We start from the raw sequence: 25178 nt of genomic DNA, 5'->3' as shown, positions 1-25178 counted from the left end.
CATGGCTCATATGGCGGTGTGTTAAGAGAGTCTCTGAAGTTGCTGAAGAGGTTTGCAACCCCATAGGAAGAACAACAATATAAACCAACCAGATTCCCCCCAGAGCTTCCAGGGACTAAACCACCAACCAAAGAGTACACATGGTGGGACCCATGGCTTCAACTACATATGTAGCAGAGGATGGCCTTGTTGGGCATCAATGGGAGGAGTGGCCCTTGATCCTGTGAAGGCTCGATGCCCCAGTGTTGGGGAATGCCAGGGCAGGGAGGCAGGAATGGGTGAGTGGGTGGGTGAGGGAGCACCCCCATAGAAGCAGGGGTGGGGGTGGGATGGGGGGCTAATGGGGAGGGAACCAGGAAAGGAGATAACATTTGAAATATAAATAATGAAAATATCCAATTAAAAAAAAAGAGAGAGCCTCCTTCACTCATCAGTGCTTAATTCTTGTATTGTTGTTCTAGTGTGACTGGCTTCCAGGTAGCCTCAGAACATGGAAGACAAAGATAGTCCAGGCTAGACCTATGCAAGTTGTGTCAGAGGTTAGGGTTCCTTTCTGTCTGTCTGTCAACACCTGGCCCTGATTGGTTAAATCTGCAGTATGCCTTGTTTATAAGGTCACTTCCTTTCTTGCATTTCATGTGTGAAAAAACAGGGGAAGATAAGAGTTTTCTTCTGGGCTTAGATTGGATTAAAGGACAGGCATGGAAAGAGACTGGAAGCATCGCAGACAGATGGAGGCAGGTTCCTAATTTGATGTGGAGAAGAAGTAGAAAATTCATTTGCTGCTGTTGTTTGAATGTATACGCTGAGTTTGTTCATATGTTGCAGCTTAGTGTGGTGGGAAATCTAGCACTTGGGCAGTGGCAGCAAGAGGATCAGAAGTTCATGACTAGCCTTGGCTTCATAGGAAGACTGAGGCCAGCCTAGGCTACCTGCCACCCTGGCTCAGGAGAACAGAAAACATGTTTCTGTGTTGATGTGTTAGAAGCTTGATCCTCAGATTCCCATGTAGATGGTGTTTAGAAGTGGGGCTTTGGTCTTGAGATGATGATTCTGTGAAGTTCTTTTGTTCTGTCTTGGCATGTGATGCTCTTTGGCATGTTAAGATGAGGCAAGCATCCCTGATCAGGTACCCAAGCAAATGCTGCTACCATGCCCTGGGACTTCCCAGCCTCTGAGTCAAATAAACTTCTCTTCTTTATAAATTACCTGGTCTCAGGCATTCAGTTAGAGCGATAGATAGTGGACTAAGACACCTCCACAGACCTGTCAACAAAACAGAAACCATGCCTCAAAGGCAACCAAATAGATTTGTTTTAGTTACAGGTTTAAAGCTTTCACGGTCAGGATCCCATTTGGCATTTCCACAGGCAGTTTTTTGCTCTGAGCTGAGGTAATGCAGAGAATTTAGTGACTTTATAGCTCACTATTGTGATGCGGGGTTGTTCTGTTACAGAACACAGTGGCACAGAGTTTGTTATGTCTTTTGAAGTGAGAGTTGAGCGATTTCCCCATTATGCCCTTGAGCAGTTCAGAAATTTACATATGATACAGAGTTCCAGAGAGATCCAGATTAGACCGGTTGCCAATCCAATTAAAAAATTTTTTTTCCCCTCTCTCTTGAAAGGCTGGAGAGCACACACACAAACTTGTTTATCCTAACAAGCTTGAATCATGCCTAGTTAGCTGCTGCTCTGTGGCATGATTTTGAAGTAGGAGGTGGTGAGGCTGCCTGTTGGATTACTAAAGTTCCCAGGAGACAAATGTAAACACAGCATAGAGAAGAGGACCAAGACTGTGCTTTGAAGACCTCAGCAAGCAGACACCATTGATAAGGAACTGTTAACAGTAATGAATGAGAGGTGTGTGTGGATGGAATGGGATCAGAAGCTGGGCACCAGAAGAAAAGGCAGAAGTGGGGAACTAGGCGGAAGTGGGGTACTAGGTGGAAGTGGGGAACTAAGTGGAAGTGGGGAACTAAGTGGGGGAACTAGGCTGAAGTGGGGGAACTTGGCAGAAGTAGGGAACTCGGCTCAATGTCTGCTTTTTTTGGGATATGTCTCTTGGTTCCATTTATTATTTGAAAAGTGGAAAGTGCCATCATCTATGAGAAGGTCGTAGCACTGGCCAGAAGCATTGACCTCCCCTTGATCCCCACTCAGGAAGCTTTGAATTTCTCCAGGAATGCAAAAATAATGCTGCCTTTTTTAGTGGAGATAGTAAAATAATAAATGCGTGCAAGTTCACCAGCTTTAAAACCACACTGTGAACTTTAATCTCCGGAATAAATGTCTCCTGGTGGAAGGTATTATTCTCAGTAAATAGAAGAACTTAAAAACCGGTGATGAAATTTGCCTAACGAAGAGGGAAAAACTTGAGTGGGCAAACTCGGAATGACCCTTTCTAGAACAATCTGACAGTCTGAGCACAGCAGACCTTGTGTGGGTTGTGTGGACTCTCTTGTGGAACTGAGCACAATGAGAAGCTGTGGTCCCAGACTGTCTCTATGAAGTTCCTCTCAGTTTCCATAAGATTTTGGAAACCCTGAATTCAACCAGTATTTGATGAAGCCGGTCTCAGGCTGATTCTGAACTCCATTTCTTTTTAAGGCTGATGTAGGTTCAAATCTGATTCTGAGGTGGGTGTTGGCTCAGGACAGCATCTCTGCGTTTTATGTGAGGTGGCTCTCAGCATGTCTGGTTCTATGCATGGGTAGGGATGTAGATTCTCTAGTCATGTTCTTCAGCCTCTGCCAGGACTTTTACCAGATATTTTCTTCTATAATGCGCAGCTTCTCCTTGGTGGAGAGACAGGAAGCCTCTGAGATACCAGTTCACAGAGCTCCTAGTGGTTTCTCTGCCCTTGCCGCCTTCTTTGCTTTATTACCCAACCTGGATCCCAGGAGGAACAATGCTTGTTGTCTAGGTAGTGGGCCAGGAGAAGGAAGGCTTTTTTGGCTTTGGTTTTAAAGAGTCTGAGGTCTCAAATCAGGGAGGTGATGCAAATTGAATGTGAGATGCTCCCCACATACACTGTCTCGGGAGGTTGTTGAACCTTTGGGATTTACAGCTAATGTACTGCAATGGATTGCTGTAGGCAGCCCCTGTGCTTTCTGGTTCTCCTGTGTGTGAGGAGTCTCTGCCACTTGCTTCTGTTCACCTTGTCTTGCTTCTGCCTCTTCCTTGGCATGGTGGGCTCACGTCCTTTGAAACGGTGAGCCACAATAAATCGTCTCATCTTCAACTTAATTCTGCCTGGCACCTTATCACGGCTGTGAGAGAAGTGATTAACACAGAAAGAGAACTCTAGAGCGTGGACCCAGTGCACAGAGGAAATACGTTAGGAAGGCTTTCTTTTCCTTTGCCCAACTTGAAGAGTTCTTCGTGGATAGTGGTGAGAGCAGACTCTTCATGAACCCTAGAGAAGGGGACCCATTGTCTACTTCCCCAGAAAAACTGCAGAGAGGAGATGGAAGCCTTTACTCTTTCATGAATTACTTCAGGTCTGGCATGGCTGTGGTGAGAAGCCTTCTGTTACTGGCCTGGCATGGGAAAGGCAGAAAGAGTCAAGGATCTGAAGGTGTGGAAAAAGGAAGACTTCTGTGGTCCAGAGTTCCAAGACCTTCTGATGAAGCGTGTGTCAGAATTCTGTGAGTGTCTTGTGTGTGTGTGTGTGTGTGTGTGTGTGTGTGTGTGATTTTTCTCACTTCTGTGACAAAATAGTTCACAGAGGAAGAAAAGGAAGGGAGGGAGGGAAGAAAGGAGGAAGAAAGGGAAGGAGGGAGGAAAAGAGAGAGGAAGGAAGGGAAGGAGGGAGGAAAGGAGAGAAGGAGGGAGGGGAGAAGGGAAGAAGGAAAGAAGGAAGGAAAGGAGGGAGGGAGGAAGGGAGGAGGGAAGGGAGGGTGGAAAGAAGAAAGCAAGGGAGGGAGAAAGGGAGAGAGCAGGAGAGGGAAGGGGGAGAAAGGAAGGGAAGAAAGGAGAGAGGAAGGGAGAAAGGGAGAGAAGGAGGGAGAGAGGGAGAGAAGGAGAGAATGAGGGGTTATTTAGGTTCATGGTTTGAGGTTTTAGTCCACCATTGTTGTGAGCCATCCAGCAGGGGCTGAAAGAGAGTGAAACTAGGCGACGAGAGGAAGAGGGAACCAAGACAGTGTTCTGATCAAGGCTCAAATTTTTAATGGTGGGCATGCTTTATAAAGTGAGGGGGGAGTCCATTCCCACTAATTCATCCTTCGAGCCTGGAACCAGCTGCAGGTGATGACGTGCAGGATAGGGCATAGTCTCTGCAATAGCTCCAGGGCCTCTCAGCAGGTAGCAGTATCTTGAAGAGGAACATTGACAGTGGCAGAACAATAGAGTGATCTAGGGGGGAAGGCTCCATCCTAGATAATCTCCTTAGTGGCAGCAAGGCCAAGTTCTGGTTTAGTCTGCTTCAGGCTTATGGGAGGCTACATCTCCTCCCTGTTAATAATATTAAAAAAAAGCTGGACTGAGGCATAAAATTTATTTATGCTCCATAGTCCTGCCTGGGAATTATGGTGGCTGGCGGCCGTGCCTGCCTTAGGATCTCAGATCCTCTTGAACCATCCATTTTCGTCATCGGAAGTTACATGCAGCTAGTTTGTGTTATAATTCACACAAACATGGCTCTGTGGTGTAATATCAACGTCCACTGACTTTTGGCATGTACCCCTGTCTTAGATTGGTATGATCCGGGATCTGGTTGCCGGTCATTGACTAACTTGCCCTCATAGCGCACCTTATTCCCAAATCAGACCAAAGCCACAATATGTACTTAGAATCTTGATGAAAATTAATAACTGCCACCTGTGCGCTGTTGGGGGCAGGGATGTACACGTCTGCTGCAGTCAGGATGAAGGGCATTGACTGACCTGCTTGAAAACAAAGTCTAGACAGTGAAAGGCACAGTACAAAAGCTTCTTTTGGGGAAGTCCAGGTACTCCATTCAGTTGCAAATTAGCAACGATCAGGCTAGACTTAGAGCTCCCAGTGTGGGGGAGGTGACTTTGAGAATTGCAGAAAGGCTTACAGCTTCCCTGGGAGTGGAGGCTGTGCTTTAATTTAACTTTTTGGCTAAAGAGGATTATTAGCCATAATCAAGGTTAGAGTCATACTTACTAGAAGATTCAGGATCTGTGTAGTTGACAAACTAATCTCTTAGGCAGTCATCACGCTTCATCTTCTTTTTGTGAAAAAACACAGACCGAGCCCCTTCCCCAGATTAGGACCGGGTCTGGACCCTTCCATTCATTAGTAAATGGGTCACACCACTTTACCATGGCATAAGAACTAGAAGTAACTGGATGCCAGTGGTGATCCACTGCAGACTGACCTTTAACATCAGTTTGCAAAAAATTTAGAACAAATAAAGCAAAAGCAAGATGTGCCTTTGGTGACCTTGGGGGATATAACTGCCCCTGTTTTGTCTTAAAAAGCCAATTTTTAAAAGTGTGATGAGCACGTTCAATTATTTCTTGTCCCATGGGGTTATAAGGAATTCCAGTTTTATGTTTGATGCCAAATTCTTTACAAAATGAAGTAAGATTTTTCTAGAATAGGATGGCCCGTTATCTGTCTTAATAAGTTTAGGCAATCCCATGGCATTGAAGGCTTGTAGGCAATGATCAATTACATTTTTGGAAGCTTCTCTAGCATGCAGAGAAGCAAAAAGAAATCCTGAACAAGTATCAATACAAACATGTATATATTTTAATTTTCCAAATTCTGCATAATGAGTTACATCCATTTGCCAAATATGATTAGGCATAAGACCTCGTGGATAAACTCCTAAATGTGGCACTGGAGATAATGTAATACATTTAGGACATTGCTTTATAATCATTCTTGTCTGCTCCTTAGTGATCTTATGTCGGAGCCTTAAGGTATGGCTAGAGAGATGAAAATTTTCATGGTCACTTTTGGCCAAAGCAACAGGATCTGAAATTAAGGCTTCTATTAGAGCTCTGTCGATGCAATCATTGCCTTCAGCTAAAGGTCCAGGAAGACCAGAATGAGCTCATATGTGGCCAATATAGAACAGGTGTTTTCGGGCAAGAATGATGTTTTGCAATTGTGGAAACAGGGATCCTGCTGGTGTATTAAAGTTAAAAGGTCTCCAATAAGGGTAGCAATTGTGCAACATATAAACTATCAGTAAAAATATTAAAAGCCTCATGCACAGACTGAAAGACATTCAGTACTGCTGTTAATTCTGCTAATTGAGCTGAGAGGCTAGGAGTCTTTATGATTACCTGTTGATTATTAATAAGAAATCCAGCTCGCCCTTTAGAGGAGCCATCAGTAAAAATCAATAGAGCATTATATAAAGGCTGTAAGGAAGTCATTTTAGGAAATATCACCTCGTGTACATTTAAAAATTTTATCAACCTATCTTGAGGGTAGTGGCTATCTATAGTTCCATTAAACACTATTTGAGCAAGCAACCAATCTGTACTATGCTGTTTCAGCCAAGTGTCTTGACTTATGCTGTAAGGCTGAACAATAATATCTGGCTCCTTGCCAAAATAAGTTAGTGCCTGCTTCCTTCCAATGATAATCATCTGGGCTACTGCTTCATAATATGGCAAGATATTGTGTTTAGGAGAAATCCTCAAATGTATCCACATTAGAGGAGACTTTTGCCATAACAATCCTGTAGGCACATGAATTGTATTAAAAATTAACAGGTGTAACAGCAAAGAGTAATCTATATAAGTGACAAATTGCTCTTCAATAGCTTTTTCCACTTGTTGTAAGGCCAGCAATCCTTCTGAGGGTAGGGATCTAGGGGAGGTATGATCAGAACTCCCTTTAAGAATATCAAATAAAGGTTTCAACTCCCCTGTAGTGAGCTTTAAACAGGGGTGAAGCCAATTAATATCACCTAACAATTTTTGAAAATCATTCTAAGTCCTTAAGTTGTCTCTGCAAATAACTATCTTCTGGGGAAAAACAGCTTGATTAGTAAATCTAAAGCCCAAATAATTATAAGGATCCTGAGTTTGTATCTTTTCAGGAGCTATCTGCAATCCTTTTTCAGCTAAAGCTTTTTGTAAATCTCTGTAACACAAAAGCAAATCCTGGGGTTCTTTTCCCGCCATCAAAGCATCATCTGTGAAATGAATGATGTAAATCATGGGCCATTGTCGTCTTACAGGCTGAATGGCTTGTGCCACAAGCTTTTGGCATAAGGTAGGACTATTAGCCATGCCCTGTGGGAGAACTGTCCATTGATATCTCTTCATAGGTTCCTTAAAATTTATGGAAGGAACACTAAAAGCAAGTCTTTCACAATCCTTTGGATACAAAGGAATAGTAAAGAAACAATCTTTCAGATCTACCACAATTTTATAATATCCTTTAGCAATGGCTACTGGGGAGGGAAGCCCAGGTTGTAAAGGTCCCATGGTACCATAGTCTCATTAACGTTTCTTAAATCTTGTAACAATCTCCATTTACCAGATTTTTTTCTTGATAATGAAAATTGGTGTATTCCAAGGGGACTGAGATTCTACTAAATGTCCTGCTTCTAGTTGCTCCTGCACTAGTGAAGAAGCGGCTTCTATTTTTTCTTTAGGTAAAGACCACTGATCCACCCACACCGGAATATCATTAAGCCATTGAATTTTATCGGTGTGGGATGCAGGCAAGATAGTGGCCACTACCGAAAATACTCCAAATCTCTTGTGTCAGAGTGAGGTTTAGGATCTTCAAAAGTCTTAATTCCTTGTCCCTTCTTTTTTAGTCCATGACCAGGCAAAAGTCCCTGCCTGAGCGTCTGCTTAGTCACCATCTCATTAGGATTGTACATTATAATGCCCATCTGTGACAAGAGATCTCTTCCCCATAGAGTGACAGGCAAATTTGACATAACATACGGCTGAATTTTTCCTGATTTTCCTTCCCCATCTCTCCAGGTTAGCAATTTGGAGCTTTGTTTTGGGTTACTAGTATAACCAAATCCTTGAAAGTGAGTTAGCATATCAGTCGAAGGCCAGTTTGAGGGCCAGTCCTGTCGTCTAATGATTGTTACATCGGCTCCAGTATCTATTAGTCCTTCAAAGCTTTTTCCATCAAATGTCAATTTAAGGTTAGGTCTCTGGTTAGTAATATATAGAACCCAATTCACACCAGAGGAGTCAAAACCACCTTGTCCTCTTTCATTCTTAATAAATCTGGACGGTGGTGGATGTAGAGGAATTAAAACAAATTGAACAATTCCTTGATTAGCGGGTACAGTTATAACACCATGAGGAGAAGCAGCTATGATTTTAATTTCTCCCTCATAATCATTATTTATAACATCTGGATAAATCTGCAGGCCTTTTATAATAGAACTGCTTCGTCCTAAAAGAAATCCACAAGTTTCTACAGTTAGAGGTCCAGACTCTGGTAGGTAGAGTTTGGACTCTCATTTCTGGGGTTAATACTGCATGGGTGGTGGAACAGAGGTCCAATCCTGCACCTCCTGGTTTTGCCCTGACAAGTTAAAACACTGATCTCTTTGGCTGGGCAGCAGATTTATAGCCCCATAAGCTGTTTTCTGTGAGTAAGCCAGGGCCTGGGGCTGGCCCCTCCTCTCGTTTCCCGGCACTGGATGGCCCAGCGTGCCTGGCTTGGATTTGCACACCTTAGCCCAGTGGTTGTCCTTTCTGCACCAGGGACAAATTCCTGGGGCATGGCCTGCTTGCCCACTCTGGGCACCTTTGTTCTTGGGACAATCACTTTTAAAATGACCCAAACTTCCACACTTAAAACATGCATTATTCTTTCGTTTCCGCGAGAACATTGCTTGTACGGCGGTCCCTTGTGGAAACAGCACCGAAAGCCAAACCCTGATTATCTGACGGCCCGATTTCTGCACAAAGACGGACATATCCCGCTAAATCTGTTTGTCCTTTATGCGGCTGGATAGTGGCATGACACATTATGTTAGCGTTCTCATGAGCCAACTGCATAATGAAAGGACTTCCCGTGTCAGATTTTCCAATTATTCTACTAGCTGCTATTAATAACCTACCCACAAAGTTCTGGTAAGGCTCATCAGAACTCTGACAAATGCTGGCTAAACTCCCAACAATATCCCCTCTAACCGGTAACAGTCCCCAAGTACGGCGGGCAGCCACTGCGATCTGCGTGTATACTCTAACGGGAAAACCAATCCGATTAGTCTGGCCCTCATATGGGCCTTCTCCCAGAAGCATGTTACTATCCCAGTCTAGATTACCGGTCTGAGCATTTAAAGCGTCAGTTTTCTTACTGGCGTCTTGCCATTCAGAATCCCAAAGTAAGAAATCTCCTCCTGACAGGTGGCCTTACATAGAGTTTTCCAATCTAGGGGGGCTAAGTGTGACTCCAAAACCGTATCCAGCAATGCTTGTGTGAAAGGGGCTGAAGGACCATACTGCACAACAGCTGTTTTTAACTCCTTTATCAACTTGAAATCAAAAGTCTGGTATTGTCTGACTCTAGTATCTTCCTGGTCAATTACTTCGACGACAGGAAAGGCTAGCACATCAGAAGTATCCTGTCCTCTCCCACGAGCCTGACACACAGCTCTTTGCAGCGGTGCTTGGTACATTTTAGAAGAGTTACTCCTCCTTTCTGCATCTGACATCCTTTTTAGCTCCTGAAGCTCATCAATCAATTTTTGCAGCCTAACTCCAAACTCTAATTTGCTTAGTTGCGTGTCCCTATGAGTAGCATCTCCCACGGTGGAGGCTATAGGTGGAGCAGGAGACTTGCAAGGAAGCCAATCCTCCTCAGAATATTTGGAAGCTCTTCTTTCTGAGTGATCTGCTTTGTCTAAAATTAGCTCATCATCAGAGTCTCTATACCTATCAAATTTAGAGTTGAGAGGACCCTTTTCTGAAAGGCGCTCTTCCTGAGATTCATCAAGCTCTGCCTGGGTACCACCTAACCCCTGCGAGATCACCTTTTCAATAGCATCTTTTACAAGGCCCAGAGGCAAAGGGCGAAATTATCTGCCTGAGTGATTTTCAAGGCTTTTCCAATTTTCTCCCAGGTTCTAATATCTAAAGTTTCTTCTTCCTTGAACCATGGGCAACAAGAATCTATCCTATCTAAAAGATTTTCTAACAATTGTACTTCGAGCCCTACTCCTCTTGCTTGAATCAACTCTTGAAAACTGAGGACAATCGCCTGATTCATTTCTTTTTTTCAAACCCTTTTCCTCTCCTCTGAGGCAGCTTTTAAAAGCTGCAGACAACCGCCTGATCAGTTCCTAGTTCCGATAATTCCGCTGTTGACCCAAGTGAATCCAGCACTGGGTTAGCACTGAATCCAAACTTAGCCCGTATCTTTCCACATCTGTAGCAACCCTTTAAAAAATGAAGTTTTAAACTAGCGCTAGAATGTGTACCTGTTGCTTCGGTGTCCGATATGACCTTTTCTTTTTCTTTTTCTTCCATGGAGCTCCTGAACTTCTTCAGGTCCCTGTTTGGGTGCCAAATTGTTGCGAGCCATCCAGCGGCTCACAAGGACGGGTACACCTGAATAGCAGGCCGGCGCTGAAAGAGAGGGAAACTAGGTGATGAGAGGAAGATGAAACCAAGACAGTGTTCTGATCAAGGTTCAAATTTTTAATGGTGGGCATGCTTTATAAAAGAGGGGGGGAAAGTCCATTCCCGCCAATTCATCCTTGGAGCCTGGAACCAGCTGCAGGTGATGACGTGCAGGATAGGTGTAGTCTCTGGAATAGCTCCTGGGGGGGGGGCTCTCTGCAGGTAGCAGTATCTTGAAAAGGAACAGTGGCAGTGGCAGAACAATAGAGTGATCTAGGGGGGAAGGCTCCACCCTAGATAATCTCCTTAGTGGCAGCAAGGTCAAGTTCTGGTTTAGCCTGCTTCAGGCTTATGGGAGGCTACACACCATGGTGCAGAAGTTACTGTGTAAGGAGCAGGATGCTCATAGTTTGTCAGCAGTCAGGACGCAGTGAGTGATGGTGCTGGGGTTCACTTTTACTTTCTCTTCTTAATGCAACACCTCAGTCCATGGAAGGAGCTAATCACAGTTTGGATGGGTCTTCCCACCTCAGTCAGCTCAGTCTAGGACTTTCCTAGAGGTATAGGAGAGATCCTGTCAGTGCCATAATCAATACTGAACATTGTACTGCAGAACCTTGGTAGAGCTCTGGGAGGGAGGGTTGGGGGCTTCTGCCACCCTAGTAAGATGGGGGCTTATGCCTAAAACCAGGTTGAGTTAGAGAAAGAGACAATTTGTATTCTCTGACCACTTGATTCAAAACAGAGTCTGGCCCAGCTTACTTGGGTCTTCACCATCTTTTCCCACAGGAGTTTGAAGAATTCATGATTTTCTACTTCATTTGTCTTCCAAAAGTGCTATATCATCGTGCCATCAACTGTGCTGCCACCGTGGTTTTGACTTTTCCTGCCCCTGCTGACCTTTGCTTTATGTGTTCTTTGCTTTCATATTGGCCATTTTAAGTTTCAGGGGACAGATTTGACTCAGAGTCCCTCAGATAAGAGAATGTTGAACAAAGAGAACACCAAATAGGCAGCAGCCATGTTACTGTACTCCAGGGTCCAGGGAGTCCTTTCCTTTCCTTTCCTTTCCTTTCCTTTCCTTTCCTTTCCTTTCCTTTCCTTTCCTTTCCTTTCCTTTCCTTTCCTTTCCTTTCCTTTCCTTTTCTCAATCTCTTTGACCTCTACCGTGTGTATGTGTGTGTATGTGTGTATGTACATGTTAATATGTGTGCATGGGCATGTATGTGTCCGTGTGTTTGTGTGTGTTAGTACATATATGTGTATGGCATATTCATTCATGTACATGTGTGTGTATGTGCGTGTGCATGTATATGCCTGTGTGTATGTATTAGTCCACATACATGTGTGACACACTCATTCATGTGCACATGTATGTATGTGTATATGCATGTGCATGGATGTGCCTGTGTGTTACTACACATATGTGTATGGCACACTCATTCATGTATACATGTGTGTATGTGTGTATGTGTGCATGTGTATGTGTCTGTGTATGTGTGTTTCAATGTAGGTGTCTGTGTGTGTACATGTGTGTGTATGTGTATATTCAAGTGCATGCATATGTCTCTGTGTGTTAGTAAACATATGTGTATGGCACACTCATTCATGTACATATGTGTGTATGTGTGTGCATGTATGTGTGTTTGAATGTGGGTGTCTATATGTATACATGTGTGTATATGTGTTTGTGTGTGTATGGATGTGTCTATGTGTCTGTGTTAGTACACATATGTGTATGGCACACTCATTCATGTACACATGTGTGTATGTTTGTGTGTGTTCATGTGTATGTGTCTCTGTGTATGTGTTTCTATGAAGGTATCTGTGTGTGTACACAAGTGTGTCTGTGTGTGTACTCATGTGTATATATGTGCATGTGCACGCATGTGTCTGTGTATGTTAGTACACATATGTGTATGGCACACTCATTCATGTACACATGTGGGTATGTGTGTGCCTGTATGTGTGTGTGTTTGTATGTGGGTGTCTCTGTGTGTATGTGTGTGTATGGATGTGTCTATGTGTCTGTGTGTGCTTGTACACATATGTGTATGGCACACATTCATATGGAGGCCAGAAGAAAACCCAGGGTACAGCTCCTCAGGCATAACCCAACTTTTTTAGGTCTCTTACCAGTTCTAACTCACCAACCAGGCTGTACTGGAGAGTGATCCCTCCGGCTCTGCCCATCTCTGCTTCCCCCTGACCCCCAGGATTTCAAGCCCATGCCACCACACCTAACTGCTTGTTGAACCTAGGTTCTTGTTCTAGTAAAGTAGAACGTTTAGCAGCTGAGCTGTCTCTCCAGCCCTCTCTTCATTTCTTAGTTTGTCCTCTCTTTTGTAAACTGGAGTCATTATCATATTTCACAGAATGGCTGGCTCCTTCCAGCAATAGAGGAACTGAATATGACTGCCAGAAGTACAGAATCCTTTATTTTGAAATCTCTCTGTAGAGGAAGTGCTGACCCCAGCGGTCTCTGAGTTACCTCGCTTAGGAATTCACATCAGACTCATTTTGGCTTCAGGTTTGGGGTGAAGGTAAACTAGTTGGTAAAGGGGTGGGACGTGAGGGGGCGGAAAACTACCCGCTGTGAAGAGGGTGTCGGCTCTTGCGACTATTTAGATGGTAAGCGGTGGGAGTTGGGATCTGGACTTCCACCCGTCTCTGTGCACTGTCTTTCAGCCCGCCTTCTGCTTTCATAGCCTTACCATTCCCACAGATGGCCTCATGGTCCTCAAACCTGACCACTTCTTTCTCTCCCCGACCTAACAACTCCATTTTGTTCTAATTGGACAAAGCATTTTCTCTGGGGTCTGTTTGACCTGGTTCTCTCTCCTTCTCAGAGATATAGTCTATCTGTGTTTGATTTCACTGGTCATTTTTTTTTCTTTCTGCTTTTGTTCCCAATTGCCAGTGATTATCACGTTTCCAACCTTGATTCTTTTTTTTTTTTCCTTTGCACTTTCTCTCATGCAGTGTGGGATCTTTGAACCATAAGTGTGTCAAAAGCCTCAGGGAGTGAATGCTAAGTTAGCAAGCTACAAAAACAGTGCTGCAGATGACGATGGTGATGATAGTGATGATAGTGATTATGATGATGGTGGACAATTCTGGTGATGATCGTGATGATAATGACGGTCGGTGATGATGGCGGTGGTGATGATGACAATGATGATTGATGATTGATGCTATTGGTATAGAGCAAAGGCTGCAGCAATTCAGTGCTGAATGTTGCTCTCAACCCTTGGAATGATGTGACTTATCCTTCTCAGTTTGAACTTAATATGATTTAAGGACATTTATTGTAAGTAACATGTATGTGAACACGGATGCTGGGACCCAGGAGAGCTAGAGGCACTGGATCCCCCTGGAGCTGGGATTACAGGTGGTGGTGAACTACCCGATGTAGAAGCTGGAAACCGAACTCCAGTCCTCTGCAAATGCAAGGTATGCTCTTAACTGCCCAGCCATTTCTCCAGCCCCGAGAATACAACTTTTTATTCTTCTTCTTCTGTTAACAGATAAGGAAAAGGTCATGAAGAGGTTAAACATTCGTCTAATGTGGAACAATAAAAAGGCTGTAATAATTCTTGAGCAGCCAGCCTCCTTTTGTTCTTGGTTTTGCTCCTGGCAATCGTCTCGTAGTCAACATTACCGTTTATTATTTTTTCTCTCTCTTAGGGTGGAAGTTTCCACATGACCCCTTTCCAGTGAGTTGTTAGATGAATTTGCTTTCTTCTTTGAGTTCCTGGCTGTTTTGCTTTCTTACAAATTTATCATTCTGCTTTCTTCTCTATTACTTCAGAGTTTGTTATCGTATTGTGTGGGAGGGCTGTTGGGTGCTGCCTCCACCACCCCCCCCCCCCGACATCTGAGTAGTTTCTCTCTGATTTCTTCTGTCTTGCATATTCCACCCATGTTAAGGGATCAAGAACCCTTTGTAAAATATGTAACTGTGGAGAGTTTTTAAAATAATGTCTTATGGACCTTATCTATGTCTGTTCCTACTACAACCATGTGTTCTAGATCAGTGGGATGCATCCCCCAGAATGCACACCAACAGGAACATTCCTCCATCAAGAAAGTCTTGCAGAGGAGGGATGCTGACCAAACTAAACAGTTTGATTAGAGTTGGTTGACTGAAACTGAATGGAGTTTTTGTGTGAGCCACAGACCTGAGGGACAGGCCATACACAGATTGAGAACAGATACTGTAATAGAATCACCATAGGATGTATGTGTTCCTCCAGAATTCAAATGAATGTCCCAAGACGATGGTGTTGAAGGTCTGCTTTCATGAGGCCGTTGGTCCTGGGAGCCATTGCTTTAAGAATGTGATTAGTACCCTGACAGAAGTGGTGGAGGGGGCTATCTACGTCCCCTATGCTTTTTCTTTTCCTAAAAGGTGAGGACCCAGCTTCCAGCAGTTATTCTCATTGGCAATGGTCTTACCACCTTGGTAGCACAGAGCAGAGCAAATGTGTCATAACTTTGATCTTGGGTTTCTCAGTTCTGGGAACTCTGAGGAATAAACTTCCATTGTTTGCAAAGTCTTAGGAATTTTGCTACAGCAGTGCAGACAAATCACCACAGGGCTGTGGTGGAAAGACACAGGGATGTAGAACAGGCATGCTAGAATTTCTGATTCTGGGATTGTGCATTCTAATTGAAATGATACAGTGTGAAATTTTAGTGGAAACAGTTACAACTACAGGGCAAACATACAGGCCAGTAAAAGAGTAAAGAAAAAGTACCACCAAACAGGACAATTCTCTAACTCTTATATCAAGAACAAAGGCTCAGACAGTTTATTTTAAGCCTTAACAGCACATAATGTTTCCAAGGAAACCAAAAGTTAGAACTCAGTTTAAATTGTGACCAGATGTTAAAGTGTGATTTGAAAATTAATAGCAGCTAATTAACGGTGTCGGGTGGAAGTGGGTATCACCAGGAAAGTTTCTGATGTTCCTCTGTACAATTAGTAAAGTCCACGATTGTCTGACCATGTGTGAACACTGGGGTATAAATACTGTAAAATTGAATTATTTTGCATCTTACATATTTTTTGCTTTACTTAAGAACTATACTTTGTCTTATTTTTATAAATGGAGTATAAACTATTTAGAAATCTTCTTTTTTTATGGGGGGTGGGTAGAGGTTGTATTATTTCCTTTGAAGGGTTTTCAGATGTTAAGTATGACTATGAGACACTAGTTGGTTGCAAACACCATTTGACATAGCCTGAAATTCATCCATTTTTCTGAAATATTGTCAGCAAGAGTGGAGTTACTGAACCACATATTGGTCACCCAGAACACAAGTACACAGATACCTAGAGACATGTGTGTTAAATCAGCAGAATTCTAAGTACATAGAAACAGAACCTGTTTTTAGGAACAGAGCGTATAATTTGACAGGGGGAATTTATGGTCTTTGGAGGAAAAGAGAAAGAGAAGTCTCCACTCCAAGGCTGAGCTAATGTCACTACGGAGGCTGAGCTAATGTCACTATGGTTTATGTGCTCCTGACAAAATGTGTGGTGTGTCGGGGCTCACATAAGGCAGAAAGTGACAAGATGGGCCCAGCACAAGACAGAGGAGCCTAGCACGCTCTTACAAGGGCCTTAGAGAGACCACTCGATTTACAGTCCTGCCTAGGTCAGCTGTGCCCGTTGCCCTTGAGGTGAGGGAGCACAAAGCAGAACTCACATGTCAAAATGAAATCCTAAGGTGACCAAAGGAAAATAGGAGAAAAGAACTCTGGAAAAGACAGCGTGTCTGCCAGTCAAGGCAAGGAGGTGGTAGGGTTGATGTGTGGGGTTGTTTTGTTCAACTCGTGGCTTTCTTCAGTTGTCCTTTGAAGTGTTCATTAATTCATGAGACCTTTGATAAGTTATTTGGAAGAAACGTGCATCAATATAACCAGACTGATAAAGCGGGAGGGGAATCACACTGGACAGAGCCACAGGCTGGGAAGGGAAATGGTTTTTGCCTTTCCTTTTGAAGGCAAGGACTCACTATGTAGCCCAGGCTGGCCTTGAACTTGTGATGCTTCTGGAGTGCTGGTACTCTTGAATGGGGATATTCTGTGGAGAATGAACCTTATCTGTTAAGTTGCTTCTCTCCCTCCCTCTCTCTCTCTCTCTCTGTCTCTCTCTCTGTCTGTCTCTCTCTCTGTCTCTCTCTCTCTGTCTCTCTCTCTGTCTCTCTCTCTCTGTCTCTCTGTCTCTCTCTCTGTCTCTCTCTCTGTCTCTCTCTCTCTCTCTCCCTCCCTCCCTTTGAATGTTCATTTGGCCCTTGGTAAGAAGTGTACCTCTGTACCTTTGTGCCTTTTTCTTCTGACTAGGACAAGGCAGAGGCAGAGAGTTTTTGTGGAAACCCACAGGGGCTTCATTCTTGTTATGGGAAGAATCTTGTCTTCCAAAATTCCTAGGTTGAAACTTTAGCCCCCATGTGTCTATCTTGGTAGACTGAACCTTTAAGGAAGTTATTAAAGTTATAGGTGGCCACAGAGGTGGGGTCCAACTAACTGAAAGAGACTCAAGTCCTTACAAGAAGAGGGTGTGGGGCATCAGAAAGATATCTGCATTTAACTAGATTCTCAGAGTCCCTTCTGTAAGCCAAACCCTGGAACCCCGGGAGAAACAAGGCTGCACATGACGTGGCCTCTGACTTCTGACCCTTAGGTTGTGAGAAATACATTTCTGTGAAGTTGTCGGTCTGTACGTCTTCGCTCTAACAGCGAGCTGTCACAACGCCAGAGCCGCCTACTCCAAGAGCACTAGGTGCCAGCGCCAGGGGGTGAATTACTCATTAGCAGGTTGTGGGAGATGAGAGTTAAAACTGAGGACTTTACAAAGCATTGAAAAGCTATTCAGCAGAAGCTGTTTGTGGCTCTTGAATCAACTGGAATGATATCGAGACTTTTTTTTTTCACTTTCCTAATAATTCTTTAAATTTTTTGTTTTGTCAAGGTATTGATCCTAGATGGGCTCAATAAAGAGGAAGAAAAAAATCTGGGTCTTCACTACAGACTCCACTTTAGAAAAAAATTAATTCCCCCAGTTATCCTATGTTTTAAACCCTGACTGTTATCTCTGACTTAATTGATAAAGGTCCCAGAGACCACAGACAGATGGACTACCATCCTCTTTGGCAACAGCTTAGAATCAGATGATCACAGATTCTGTGTTAAATTGCCTCTTTCTTATGTAGACAGGATCTGTGAGAAGATGAAGCCACATCCTTGTAGGCCAGGTATTCTGAAACCTCAAAATATCTTAGCCTCAAAGTAGCAGTAAGGTGGAAAAATTCTTGTGTGTATGTACACGCATGCATGCACACATGCGTGCATGTGCCTGTGTGTTTGTGTGTGTACAGATGTGCAAGCATGTATGTGCCTGTGTGTGTACAGGTAGGTGTGGAAGCATGTGTGTGCAGGTGTATAAGCATGTGTGTATAGGTGTGCAAGCATGTGTGTGCCTGTGTGTACAGGTGTGCAAGCATGTGTGTGTGCCTGTGTGTGTACAAGTGTGCAAGCATGAGTGTGTGACTGTGTGTGTACAGGTGTGTAAGCATGTGTGTATGCCTGTGTATGTACAGATGTGTAAGCATGAGTGTGCATGTGTGTACAGGTGTGCAAGCATGTGTGTGCCTGTGTGTGTACATATGTGCAAGCATGTGTGTGTGTGCCTGTGTGTGTACAGGAATGCAAGCATGTGTGTATGTGTGTGTGTGTGTAGATTAGAACACAAACTTGAATATTGCTCCTTAGTGCTGTCCACCCTTGAGATGCTGGACTGAAACTCACCAACAATCCTACGCTGCCCAGAAACCAAGCTACCTCAACCTCTCCATCACGGGGATCGCAGGCCTGTGTCACTGCAACAGGTTCTATTTATTTATTTATTTATTTATTTATTTATTTATTTATTTATTTATTTATTTATTTATTTATTTATTTATTTATAGGTGGTAGCTGGAGATTAAACACAGATCTTTGTGCTTCACCAACTCCAGATAAGTCTTCCACTCACACTGTATCCCAGGTAGACACTGTGTTTTCCATCTTACTCCGTCAGCCTCCACACAGCTGTGGTTACAGGTCGACACCACCAGGTCCACCTGAGATCTGTTCTGCGAGTAGAAGCCTTCAGACTTGCCACGAAGGCGGCTCCATTCACCTTGGAATGGGAGCAAAGTGGGCATAGCTAGTGCCTGGCACCAGCTCTTGCCAAAGAAATAGTCTTTACTTTGTCACCCTGGCAAACCTTTTATATCCTTGAAGTGGCGAGGGAATGTAAGGCTTCTGCGCCAAGTCTCTCATTCTTAGAGCAACTCTAAGAGGTTTGAGCATTAGGGGAGGAGGGCGGGATTATTTAAGTGGGTGCTGGTGGATTGATCCCTGGTCTCCATGCTTGTTCAGCACGTATTTTAGCAAGTGCGCTATCGCCCCAGCCCCAAGACATCAGTTTATGAAGGCTAGGCGAACGTGATTGAATTCACTTTACTTCTGATGAGGCAAGGTGCCTACTCTACCTTAAACTTTCAAGCCCCACACTAGGGGTTAAGACTCGGAAAGAGCTGTTAGCAATCGGTCTAAGCTCCGCCCCACAGTTACCTAGCAATAGCCAGGTAGGCTTGACCCACTATAAAAGGGGCTGCTTGCTCCCTCCTAGCTCTCTTTTCTTCTTGATCCTCTCTTGCTCTCTTGCTCTGTCCTCTCGTCCCCTCCCCGCCCCCCCTCCACGTGTTCATGGCTGGCCTCTACTCCTCTACTCTCTCTTTCTCTTTGCCTTTCTCTGCCTCTACTACTTTCTTAACTCCCCTCCCCATGCCCTTAATAAACTCTATTCTACGCTATACCATCGTGTGGCTGGTCCCTCAGGGGGAAGAGATGCCTCAGCATGGGCCCGCCAAGGTACCACCTTCCCCCATACCTCACCACAGCTCCATAGAACATCTCCTTTCTCTCTTTATCTTTTAATAAACACACCAGGAGCCTTTCACTTCGCTTGGTTGTTACTGCTTAGACTGAGGGATGCATGATCAGTCTCTTGAAGCAACGTCAGGGTTAATCTGTGTTCACTGACGCCCCCTGGAGGCTTCCGCGGTATGGACGGAGGGCCCCTTTTCAGGTGTGCACAATTGTGTTGATTGAGCGCCTGTTTTTAGAAACTAGAATCTCCGAGCCATTCATTTTCAGTCTGGTAATCAGGCTGATTAAACTTTGACAAGCTTTAAGAAAAGGAAATAATTCTTCCGCCAGATTTTAACTAGAGGAGAAAGTGACAGCCTCCGGAGGGAGAAAGGATGAGGGTTTGAAACAAAAAAATGAAGCTTGTAGAAAGAATGGGCATCTGGAGGGCCCTTGTTGAAAAGCTCGTTGAAATAATTGGTGATAATGCTTTGAATCCCAAATCACCCCCCAGATTCCTCAGCATGATTAATACAACTATAGAGCCTCCCAGTGACCTACTGTGGGTTTCGACTCCTCTTCCCCTCTTTAAAGTGTCTCATCAGTAGATCACTCCCCCATCTCTTCATCCTACCCTGTACTTCTTAGCTGGGAGAGTTTTTACTGGCAGGCATAACTGGGGACATCTTTTGGTTATTGTCACTTGAGGTGGTGGTGCCATAAGCATCAGGGTTTTTTAACCTTTTGAAATACCTGCAGCCCTTACTAGAGAACTATCCAGTTCCAAATGTCGGTAGTGACAAGACCACTCTCTCTCAGTGTTGTGCCCAGATTGCAAAACCCCAAAGAGACCATCAGGAACCACAACTCCGACACAAGCACATGACAGTCTATTCAAGCTCACGAGCTTGGGCCACAAACCTTCCTCATGCAACAGGATAGGAAAATCGACCGAGAGCTTTGGGAGAAGGGGTTTGTAAAGGACAAAAAAGCAAGCAGGGGTGGGGTGGGGTGGGGTGGGGTGGGAGGCGGGGGTGGGGTTGGGAGTTCTTAAGTCTTGGCATTACCTTATTGGATAAGAAGTTTATGGGGGAAGGTTGGCTTTAAAGTGATATGCCTGTTTTAGGTTAGGCTTCATGATATTTGGGGCAAAGTGATATGTGACTCTCAGGGGCCATTTGGGTGGGAGGATTGCTGGGGTTGCTAGGAAACTTGTAATCTCGGGAGTTCAGAAAGGAATGCAATGGGACAATTGACTCCCTGCAGCTGCAGCTGGCTGGATGTGTTTCATTCAGGGACCTGATTCTTTGTTTAAGCTTATGTTTCTGGGCTTCTGCTTAAGTCTCTCAACAGTGGTTCCAGACTGGGGACACTCTTTGCTGCCACTTGCTCAAGGCAATCCAAATGTCACCCCAGAGTCACTCCGTGTTCAAAGCCCTGGGTCCCAGTAACTGTGAGATCATTTCCTCTATATGTGGAGGGAACTATGATCTCCCTGCTAACACATTTGTCAATGTCTGTGAGTCGAGGTTCTCCGAGGCTCCAAAGCTCGTAGTCTTGCTCCCATTCACCTCAAATCCTAATCCCTCAACTCACAGACTTACATCTCATCTTCTCTCCTCATTTCCCGCTCTCTTCTAAACCAACCAAGGAGCAGTTTTCTTGAGTGGGGGTGCCGTGGGGAGGTGGGGGCGCATGTGGCCATTTTGGAGGAGATAATTTATCTGTCATAAATAAGCAATAATACACATGTCTCGTCCTATTTCATGATGTGGGGCTGTTTCTTGCTCCTTTACACGGTGTACTTCAACAGCCCTCTGCCCTCAGCTTCCCCTGGGAAACTTTATTTCCCTGCTCTTGAGAATGGATTTAGAATCCCAAGGCCAGGTTACTTCACTCTTCTCACTCCATGGTGGAGCTGACTCCTGAGGTCACTCTGCTCAGGGCCTTCCCCTCCACGTCCCACTGTAATTCAACCAGGGGTTCCCTTGTTTATGTCTTCCTTTTGTGCTCTCCTATGAGTCAGAGAGAGAGAGAGAGAGAGAGAGAGAGAGAGAGAGAGAGAGAGAGAGCGCTTCATATTCCCATCCCAAAGCTATGGCCCATCTTCCCCATGCCTCTTAGATGTGAGTGAGACTTGGCTCCCTCTCTGCATTTTCCTTACTTATGAAGCTATTTGACCCAGAACAACTCATTCAACTTAGCATTCCAGAAGGTACAGCTTGAAAAAACCCTGGGGCAGGGGGGCATCTATTTTAAGCTTCATTTTAGCATTAAGAGATTGACTTAGGATTTACTCAAGGTTAATCAGTGATGTTTGGGACCAGACCAGGTAGCTGTTTCCTGTTTTGTTTTTTTGTTTTTTTGTTTTTTGTTTTCATAAATAGGTGAAGATCTAAACTCTAGCCCTCAGCTTTCCAGGAAAAACCAACCAAACAAACAAACAAACAAAAAACAAAGAAAGGATTAGACTACATAGTCTCACTTCTTTTCAGCAGGAACACACAGATAATTTTATCAAATGTAGCTTGGAGACTCTCTGAGCATCCCTCACATCAGCACTGTTAGCAGCCTGTCTAAGCTCCACCCCACAGATACCTGGCAACAGCCAGGTAGTCTTGACCCACTATAAAAGGGGCTGCTTGCCCCCTCCTTCCTCTCTTACTCTCTTGATCTCTTGTCTTCTTGCTCTGTCCCCTTGCCCCTTCCCCATTCTCTTCCCCCTCTCTCCATGTGCTCATGGCTGCCGGCCTCTACTCCCCTCTGCCTTTCTCTGCCTCTACTACCCTCTTGACTCCCCTCCCCATGCCCTGAATAAACTCTATTCTATACTATACTGTCAATGTGTGGCTGGTCCCTCAGGGGAAGGGATGCCTTGGCATGGGCCTACTGAGACATCCCCTTCCCCCATACTCACCACACCTCCATAGCTCATATCCTTTTTCACTCTATCTTTTTATAAACATATCAAACACAACAAGCCAAAATGCCTTTTCCAGTATGCAAAGTTAACTCTTTCAACCAGCCAGTGCATTTAGGTACCTAGGGAGCTTTTCTGTGTGGGTGATCACAGTATAGACTTTAAGCCAAGAACACTTGGCTGTGAACCCAGGCTTTTCCTTATACTGAAGAAGCTTTGTGAACTTGGGGACTTTTAACCTTTTTACACGTCTGTTTTATCATCTAAAAAGGGATGCAATTTCCATTCACTCTCCTGACCCTCTGGGCCTCTCTCCTGTCTCTCCCCATACTCAATCCTGCCCCCTCCTCCCCTCTCCCAGCCAGATTCCTTTTTCCTTCTGCCTATTTTGTTCCCCTTCTAAGTGGGATTCAAGGGGGGGGGTCTTGGAATTCCCAGGGACCTGGGAGAGGGGGGCCCCCAGAAGTCAATATGGGTGACCTTAGTCAAAATGTCCATTAGTGGAGATACGGACATGACTACCTTCAGTAGCCAGACAGGACCCCCCAGTGGAGAGATAAGGGAACCAACCCTTCTACAAACTTTCAACCCAAAATTGGTACGGTCTGAAAGAAATGCAGGGACAAAGATGGAACAGAGACTGAGGGAATGGCTGACCAGTAACCAGCCCACTTGAAACCCATCCCATGGACAGGCACCAAATCCTAACATTATTACTGATGTTATGTTGTGCTTGCATACTGGAGCCAACATAGTTGTCCTCTGAGAGGCTCTACCCAGTAGCTGACTGATACAGATGCAGATACCTACAGCCACACATTGGACAAAGGTAGGGGACCTTTCTGGGAAGACTGAAGGCCCTGAATGTGATGGCAACCCCACAGGAAGACCTACAGTGTCAACTAACCTGTACCTCTGGGAGATCTCAGAGAGTGAACTACCAACCAAAGAGCACACACCAGCTGGTCTGAGGCCCCAGGCACATATGCACCAGGCCTTGCCTGGCCTCAGTGGGAAAGGATGTCCCTAATCCTGTAGAGACTTGATTCATCAGGGTGGAGGAACTTGGGGGACACCCTCTCAGAGGTGACGGGGAGGACCCCTTTGAGGAAGGGACCAGGAAGGGGCAGCATTTGGGATGTAAATAAATAAATTTTAAAGATAAAAAGGGATTCAAATCATTTATATTATAGTATAGGTTAGAGTCACATAAGTACTTAAAACAGTAACTAAAGCATGGTAAGTACTAGGTAACTGGTAAGTGTTATTGCTTCTGACACCTGCAATTAGAAGTCTGTATATCGTGAAATAAGATACTTAGGTTAGCACAGGCTTGCAGGCTGTACTGTTCTATGACATCCAGATAGTGATTTATGATAACTGTGAACATTTTGTCTAGGTTCCACCCTACAGTTACCTGACAACCGCCAGGTGTGCCTGTCTCACTATAAAAGGGGCTGCTTGCCCCTTCTCTCTCTCTCTCTCTCTCTCTCTCTCTCTCTCTCTCTCTCTCTCTCTCTCTCTCTCTCTCCTCTCTCTCCCCTTTCTCTGTTTCTACTACCCTTTCAACTCCCCTCCCTATGATCTGAATCAACTCTATTGTATACTATACCATTGTGTGGCTGGTCCCTCAGGGGGAAGGGATGCCTCAGCACCGGCCTGCAGAGGCACCCCCTTCCTCCACACCTTACCACACCTCTACCCAACATATTCTTTCTCTCTTATTTTTATAAAACACAACAATAGCCACACTCCTGGCTTGGAATGAGTGAGTTTCTTGCTTTGTTTTTGAGATGTTTTTGAGATCCAGGGTGGCCTGGATCTCACTGTGTGATGAATGTGTGCTACCGCGCCCTGTTTGTGAAATGTTGGGGCTCAAACCCAAGGATCTGTGCATGCCAGGAAAGCACTCTACCAACTAAGCTACATCCCTAGTACCAATGTGTAGAAAGCAAAGGAGAACAACAACAAAAAAAACCCCAAAACAAAACAACAAAAACAAGTAGGAGGTTCAGAGAAGCTGGAGGAAGCTTGCAACATATCAAAAGAAAGCTTGCAACATATTATCAAATCAAATGCTACAGTAGCGGTGAGAGAGCCGAGCAAACAAAGGTAACACCATCTAGCCAGGGTTTACCATGGCCAGCAAAAACAGACCCAGAAGCCTCATTGAGCAAGTCAGCCGGATTCTGACTGAGATCATCCCGCTTCCTGTTCCTGGTCAGGCATTTTTATGTCATGAGATAACAGATAGCAGTGTGTGTCAGAAATGGTTTATCTTCCAGCTGTTCCCAAGGACACAGTACACACACACACACACACACACACACACACCCTTAGCTGCTTCTTTTTCCCTTTCTCCCATGTTACAGAGCTGTCAGGACAGAATGTTTAGAGGACCCTTGATGTCAACATGTTGGGGTCTGGGAGGGGAGAACCTTTCCCCCAGGGTCTGCTTTCAATGTAAATAGTACTTGATAATTTTATACATATATTCTACTCAGCTGCGTATCTTCTCTTTGATTTTAAAGATTAGAGAAGATATTCAATTTGTCTTGTGCTCACGCTATCAGTTTCAGACTTTTAGGAGAAGCTCCTAATTGTACTCATACTGGAAGTAATAAATCGTGCCACGAGAAAGATGTTACTGCGGGTGGGCTAAGGGCATCCTGATGGAGCTGTGCCTGTGCCCACAAGAACGATGTGTTATCAAGGATGGGCCAAGGGCATCCTGTTGGTGTTGTGCCTGTGCTTTGGATGGACTTTTGGAAAGGACAGAAGACAGTTTGTTTTCTG

General features: G+C 44.5%; 1 long non-coding RNA gene across 4 annotated transcripts in view; it reads left to right on the top strand.

Annotated features, from left to right (window-relative positions):
• The first annotated feature begins 1523 nt into the window (after nt 1-1523).
• The window catches only part of Gm35500, a 73726-nt gene continuing 50071 nt past the window's right edge, over nt 1524-25178 (top strand). For all 4 annotated transcript variants that reach the window (XR_001782005.1, XR_385030.3, XR_001782006.1 and 1 more), the window contains exon 1: nt 1524-1862. This is a non-coding gene — a long non-coding RNA (predicted gene, 35500). The remainder of the gene's footprint in view (nt 1863-25178) is intronic.

The sequence above is a fragment of the Mus musculus genome, chromosome 16 (genome assembly GCF_000001635.26).
Source record: "Mus musculus strain C57BL/6J chromosome 16, GRCm38.p6 C57BL/6J".
In the NCBI taxonomy this organism is placed as follows: Eukaryota; Metazoa; Chordata; class Mammalia; order Rodentia; family Muridae; genus Mus; species Mus musculus.
This window is presented reverse-complemented; position numbering and strand designations above follow the sequence as displayed.